Source organism: Triticum dicoccoides, chromosome 5A (genome assembly GCF_002162155.2).
Source record: "Triticum dicoccoides isolate Atlit2015 ecotype Zavitan chromosome 5A, WEW_v2.0, whole genome shotgun sequence".
NCBI lineage: Eukaryota > Viridiplantae > Streptophyta > Magnoliopsida > Poales > Poaceae > Triticum > Triticum dicoccoides.
The window spans coordinates 317,493,408-317,500,954 of NC_041388.1; positions in this window are offsets into that span (position 1 = coordinate 317,493,408).

Below are 7,547 nucleotides of genomic sequence, written 5' to 3' on the forward strand. Positions count from 1 at the left end.
TTGCTCAGCCCCTCTTATAGCATTGCTAGTTGCAGGTGAAGATTGGAGGCCGTTCCTTGTTGGAACATTTATTTACTTGTTGGGATATCATTATATTATCTTGTTATCTTAATGCATCTATATACTTGGTAAAGGGTGGAAGGCTCGGCCTCTCGCCGCCCTAGTTTCCGTCATATCGGTGTTATGTTCCCGGATTTTGCGTTCCTTATGTGGTTGGGTTATAATGGGAACCCCTTGATAGTTCGCCTTGATTAAAGCTTTTCCAGCAATGCCCAACCTTGGTTTTACCATTTGCCACCTAGCCTCTTTTTCCCTTGGGTTTCCGAAGCCTGAGGGTCATCTTATTTTAAACCCCCCCAGGCCAGTGCTCCTGTGAGTGTTGGTCCGAACCAGGCAGCCTGCGGGGCCACCTCGTGGAAACTCGAGGGTTGGTTTTACTCGTAGCTTGACCTATCTGAGTGTGCCCTGAGAAAGAGATATGTGCAGCTCCTATCGGGATTTGTCGGCACATTCGGGCGGTGTTGCTGGTCTTGTTTTAACCTGTCGAAGTGTCTTGAAGAACCGACATACCGAGTCTGATCGGAACGTCTTGGGAGGAGGTCTATTCCTTCGTTGACCATGAGAGCTTGTCATGGGCTAAGTTGTGACTCCCCTGCAGGGATTTGAACTTTCGAAAGCCGTGCCCGCGGTTATGGGCAGATGGGAATTTGTTAATGTCCGGTTGTAGATAACTTGAACCTTAACTTAATTAAAATGAATCAATTGAGTGTGTTACCGTGATGGCCTCTTCTCGGCGGAGTCGGGGAAGTGGACACGGTGTTGGAGTAATGCTTGCGCAGGTTGCTCTCTAGTTTCTCGCTCGCGCTTTGCCTCCTCTTCTCGCTCTCGTTTGCGAATAGGTTAGCCACCACATATGCTAGTCGCTTGCTGCAGCTCCACTTATATTTACCTTGCCTTACCTATAATCTTAAATAGTCTTGATCTCGAGGGTGCGAGATTGCTGAGTCCCTGTGGCTCACATATTACTATTACACCAGATGCAGGGCCTGATGATTCCGCTCCAGGTGACGCGCTCGAGCTGAAGTGGGAGTTCGACGAGGACTCTCAACGTTACTATGTTTCCTTTCCTGACGATCAGTAGTGGTGCCCAGTTGGGGGTGATCGGGACCGTGTCGCATGTTGGGTTATCTTTTATTTTGGCGCCATAGTCGGGCCATGAGTGTTTGGATGATGTAATGTTATTTATGTATCTTGATTGACGTGGCGAGTGTAAGCCAACTATGTTACCTCCCCTCTATTATTTATTACATGGGATGTGTAAAGATTACCTTACTTGCGACATATGCCTTCAATGCGATTATGTCTCTAAGTCGTCCCTTGACACGTGGGAGCTATAGTCGCATCGAGGGTGTTACAAGTTGGTATCAGAGCCTTCCCCGACCTTAGGAGCCCCATTGCTTGATCGTTTTTAGCAGCCGAGTTGTGTCTAGAAAAATGTTTTGAGTCATTTAGGAATTATATATCGGAGAGTTTAGGAATTCTTTTTACTTCCCAGTCTCCTCATCGCTCTGGTAAGGCATCCTGACTAGAGTTTTGACTCTTCTCTTCTCAAATTTCACTAAAAAAAATTTTAGGATCACGCGGGTATCTTGGAATCGTTCCGATGGTTTTATGATGAGAACATTGTCTTGGTGCCTCCTGTCAGGGGTTTTGTGGAAGTGTCCCGGGGAGTTGAGCTCTGAGGTGTTGTCGTCATAATTTTATCGTTGTAATTCTGGAATACCTGAGTTTAGTACGCCGACATCGAAAATCTCTTTTATGTAGTTCATTGGTGAGATAACCTCGATGCCACCCAGTACTGGGGCGGGAGTTTGGGAGTATCGCCATAACTTGTATAACGGATGCTTTTCGAAGGTTGAGGTAGATGGTTTCCGAAGTTTTTCTCGGTTATGTGTTGAAGGATGGATACAGCTGGATGTAGGATTTGCTAGATTTGGGTGAGATATTATGCTTCCCCTGTATCCCCAACACCTGATTGCATAACCGGAAAGGTTCGGGAGTTTCATAGGTGGGAATTCTCGTAGCTCTAGTTCTTCTTCCACGGATATTGGTTTGAGATTGGGATTTCTTACCAATTATTCATTCTTGATCCGTACCTTGTTGATTTATTTCTCTACCTAAATTCTAAGTGGCTTCTCAATTTATGGATATGTGACCATTTCAAGAGGAATGCATTCGTTCATTTTGTTCGGATGTGAAGACTATATGTTGCAATTTTCATTCTGTTGGATTCGGCTTCATTTTATCTGTCTATGTGTTAATGGTGGTCAACCTATTCAGGATGGCTCCTCCAACGCGCACGACTCCGAATCCTGATCCGCCACCACCTCCATCTCCTCCGGAGGCATGGCAAGCTGTGATGGCCGCAACCAATGCAAACCCACAGTTGATCATGCAAATTCTTCAAGAGCGCAATCAAGGCAACCAAGGGAATCAAGGCAACAATCAGAATCACTCTGCTACACTCAACCAGTTCCTTGCTAATGGGCCAAATACTTTCAGCAATTATGTTGAGGCAACCGATGCTGACGATTGGCTTGTGGATGTGTGCAAGCATTTCGAGTGCAGTAACATCAGGCCTGAGGACTTTGTCAAGTTCGCTTCCTTCCAACTCAAAGATCAAGCTGCAGAATGGTTCCAGTAGTACAAGGACTCCAGAGGTGGACGTGTTATCACTTGGGATGAATTCCGTCAAGGTTTCCGAGCTCACCATATTCCTCAGAGCGTGGTTGAAAGAAAGCGTAAGGAATTCCGCAATCTGAAGCAAGGCTCCTTGTTTGTCTATGACTATAACAAGTTGTTTCAGAAGCTCGCCCGCTTTGCCAAGCAGGACGTCCCTGATGAGAAGAGCATGATATACCAGTTCAGGGGTGGTCTCAGAGAAGAAATCCAGCTCGCTCTTGTTCTCTTTGAGCCCTTGAGGTACGATGAGTTCTACAACATGGCATTGAAGCAAGAGGCTGCTCAATTGAGGTGTGATGCTTCCAAGAAACGAGTCAGAGATGTTACTCCTTCTTCCTCCACTCAAGTGGCCAAGCAGCAGAAATATTGGCTTCCTCCTCCTCCGTTCCGTCAGCCGTATCAGCAGAAGAGCAAAGGTGGCAATGGATCTTCCCACCCACCCAACCCTGGCTTTCAGAACAAGACTTCGTCTCAAGCTCCAAGATCGAGTGCTCCGTATCACCATCCGCTTTCAGAGGTCACATGCAACAAGTGCCAATAGAAGGGTCACTATGCCAACAAGTGTTTCAACCAGAGGCGTCTTCCTCCTCCTCCTCCTGTCAGATCGGCAAGTACAACTGTGGTCAAGCATAACCCCAAGCACGCCAAGGTCAACTTGATGAATGCAGCTCAGGCAGAGGTTTCGTCAGATGTCATCATGGGTAACCTTCCTGTTAATGATATTCCTGCAAAAGTTCTTTTTGACATTGGTGCATCGCATTGTTTCATGTCAAAGCCATTTTTTTACCAAGCATGAGTTTGTTTCTTCTCATTTGGGTAAACAAATGGATATCGTTTCTCCTGGCAAACGTTTGAGTGCAAGTCTGGAGGTGCCAGATGTTACTATCATGTTGGGCAACTACAAATTCCTTTCTTCCCCAATGGTTCTTGGTAACTCAGATATTGATCTTATTCTCAAAATGGATTGGCTTTCTAAGCACAAGGCGCATCTTGATTGTGCTGCCAGGCAGATTCAATTGACTCATTCGTCTGAGGATGTAATTGTTTTTACCGCTCATGATGATACCATCCGTCTGTTTTCTCTCAATGAGAAGGGTGAATTGGATGCTATCTCGCAAATTCCAGTCGTTTGAGAATATCAAGACGTCTTTCCAGAAGAGCTTCCAGGAATGCCTCCGCACCGGCCAGTTGAATTCGTTATTGATCTTGAGCCTGGTACGGAACCTGTTTGCAAACGTCCTTACAAGCTCGGACCTGAAGAGTTGAAAAAGCTTAAGAAGCAACATGATATTCAAGAGAGAATGGGTCTCATCCGGCCTAGTTCTTTTCCGTGGGGTTGTGGTGTTCTTTTTGTGAAGAAGAAGGTGGAACGGACCGACTTTGTGTTGATTACCGTCCATTGAACAAGAAGACCATCAAGAACAAATACCCACTTCCCAACATCAATGAGCTGTTCGAACAACTCAAGGGTGCCCAAGTATTCTCCAAGCTTGATCTCCGTATGGGTTATCATCAGATTTGAATCCATGAGCAAGATATTCCCAAGACGGCTTTCAGGACAAGCTATGGTTCATACGAATACACTGTCATGTCTTTTGGCCTCGTCAACGCTCCTCCGACGTTCTCTCACATGATGAACTTCATCTTCAACGCCTACACCAATGACTTCGTTTTGGTCTATCTCGACGACATTCTGGTTTTCTCCAAGAACAAAGAAGATCATGCCAAGCGCTTGCGTTTGGTTCTTGATAAGTTGAGGGAACACAAGTTCTACGCCAAGTTCTGCAAGTGTGAATTTTGGCTCAATGAGGTTCTTTATCTTGGTCATATCATCTCTGCTAAGGGCATTGCCGTGAATCCTGAGAAGGTGTCTGCAATTGTGAATTGGGAACCTCCTCAGAATGTGAAGCAACTTCGTAGCTTCCTCGGTCTCGCAAGCTATTGTCGAAGATTCGTTGAAAACTTTTCTAAGATCGCGAGGCCTCTCTCAAATCTTCTCCAGAAGCACGTCAAGTACGTTTGGTCTCCGGAGTGTGACATTGCTTTCAACACTTTGAAAGAGAAATTGATCACTGCTCCAGTTCTGACTCCGCCTGATGAATCCAAGTCGTACGAGGTCTTTTGTGATGCCTCTCTCCAAGGTCTTGGCGCAGTATTGATGCAAGAGAAGAAAGTTGTTGCTTATATATCTCGTCAATTGAAGCCTAATGAGAAGAACTACCCCACTCATGATCTCGAGTTGGCGGCAGTTGTGCATGCTCTTTTGACATGGGGACATCTTCTATTGGGAAGAAAAGTGGAAATTTTCACTGATCACAAGAGTCTCAAGTACATCTTCACTCAGCCTAATCTAAACCTCAGGCAAACTCGATGGGTCGAAATGATCCAAGAGTATAATCCGAGTATCGAGTATACTCCAGGCAAGGCCAATGTGATTGCTGACGCATTGAGCAGAAAGGCTTACTACAACAATCTGATTCTCAAGCCTTATCAACTCGAGCTTTGTGAAGCTTTCTGCAAACTCAATCTGCAAGTTGTTCCTCAAGGTTTCCTCGCCAACCTTCAAGTTTCTCCTACCTTAGAAGACCAGATTCGCCAAGCCCAGCTACTTGATGCTATGGTGAAAAAGGTGAAGATTGGGATTGCCAAGAGTCAACCCAAGTACAAGTGCTACCGCCTTGATGACAAGGACACTCTCTTCTTCGAGGATCGTATTGTTGTGCCCAAAGGTGACCTCCGTAAAGTGATCATGAACGAGGCTCACAATTCTCTCCTCTCCATCCACCCTGGGAGTACGAAGATGTATCAGGACCTCAAGCAGGCTTATTGGTGGACTCGAATGAAGCGCGAGATTGCTCAATTCATGAATGAATGTGATGTCTGCAGAAGAGTGAAGGCAGAACACCAAAGGCCAGCTGGTCTCCTCCAACCTCTTGCCATTCCAGAATGGAAGTTTGACCACATTGAGATGGACTTCGTGACTGGGTTTCCTAAGTCCAAGCGTGGCAATGATGCTATATTCGTTGTCATCGACAAACTCACCAAAGTGGCTCACTTTATGCCTATCAAAGAGTCAATCACTGCAGCTCAATTGGCGGAACTCTATACCTCTCAGATTGTCTCTCTGCACGGTATTCATCAAGTGATCTCTTCAGACCGTGGCAGCATCTTTACCTCCAAGTTTTGGAATTCTTTTCAGAAGGCCATGGGCACCAACATCCGCTTCAGCACAGCTTTCCATCCTCGAGCGTGTCAACTAGATTCTTGAAGATATGCTCAGGGCTTGTGTGATCTCCTTTGACATGAAGTGGGAGGATTGTCTTCCTTATGCTGAATTCTCCTACAACAACAGTTTTCAAGCAAGTTCGGGCAAGGCCCCATTCAAAATTCTGTATGGCAGGAAGTGTCGTACCCCTCTCAACTGGTCTGAAACCGGTGAACGTCAACTTTTGGGAAATGACTTAATAACAGAGGCAGAGGAGATGTGCAAAGTCATTCGTGATAAACCCAAAGTAGCCCAATCCCGCCAGAAGAGCTACTATGGTAGTAAGCACCATGATTTGGCTTTCGAGATCGGAGATCATGTTTACCTCCGCATCTCTCCTACGAAAGGTACTCGTCGCTTCGGTATCAAAGGGAAGCTTGCCCCTAGATACGTGGGACCTTTCAAGATTGTCAGCAAGAGAGGCGATCTCGCCTATCAACTCGAGCTTCCTTCAAACTTTGCAAATGTTCATGATGTGTTCCATGTCTCTCAGCTCCGAAAGTGCTTCAAGACTCCTGACCGCACCGTCAACTTCGAGGACATTGAGATCCAAGAAGATCTTTCCTATCGTGAGCACCCAGTTGCTATTCTTGAAGAGACTGAACGCAAGACTCGCAATAAGTCAATCAAATTCCTCAAAGTCAAGTGGTCACATCATTCCGACCGTGAAGCTACCTGGGAACGCGAGGATCACCTCCGTTCTGAGTACCCGGCGTTCTTTCAGTCCTAGATCTCGGGACGAGATACTTTCGTAGTGGTGGAGTGTTGTAACACCCCGGATGTAACTTTCCCAATTTTTACTCCAACTCTTGACGTTTCCGGCGTTAAGTTATTTTATTTTCTCGGGTTCGGGTTTTTGTATCCGTGTGTTGTTATCGTTGTCATGCATCTCATATCATGTCATCATGTGCATTGCATTTGCATACGTGTTCATCTCATGCATTCGAGCATTTTCCCCGTTGTTCGTTTTGTATTCCGGCGCTTCATTCTCCTCCGGTGGTCATTTCTAGCTTTCTTTCGTGTGTGGGGATTAAACATTTCCGGATTGGACCGAGACTTGCCAAGCGGCCTTGGTTTACTACTGGTAGACCGCCTGTCAAGTTTCGTATCATTTGGACTTCGTTTGATACTCCAACAGTTAACCGAGGGACCGAAAAGGCCTCGTGTGTGTTGCAGCCCAACACCCCTCCAATTTGGCCCAAAACGCACCTAACCCTTCTTCATCCTCTAGAGCGTTCGATCACGATCGCGTGGCCGAAAACCGCACCCCATTTGGACTCTCCTAGCTCCCTCCACCTCTATATAAAGAACCCCCATTTCAATTCACGGGTAAAACCCTAGATCCGCTCCTCCCCGCACCGCCGGACAATGTCCGCGTCCAGCCGGACGTGTCCGGATCTCCCCTCGCCGCCACTTGTCGCCGCGCCATTCGCCCGCGCCCTCAGCCCCACTTCGCCGCCGCCAGCCCGCGGGGCCCGGGACGGGCCCTCCCGGCCCACGCGCGCCCTGCGCCTCCCCCGAGCCGCGCCGCCACCTCTCC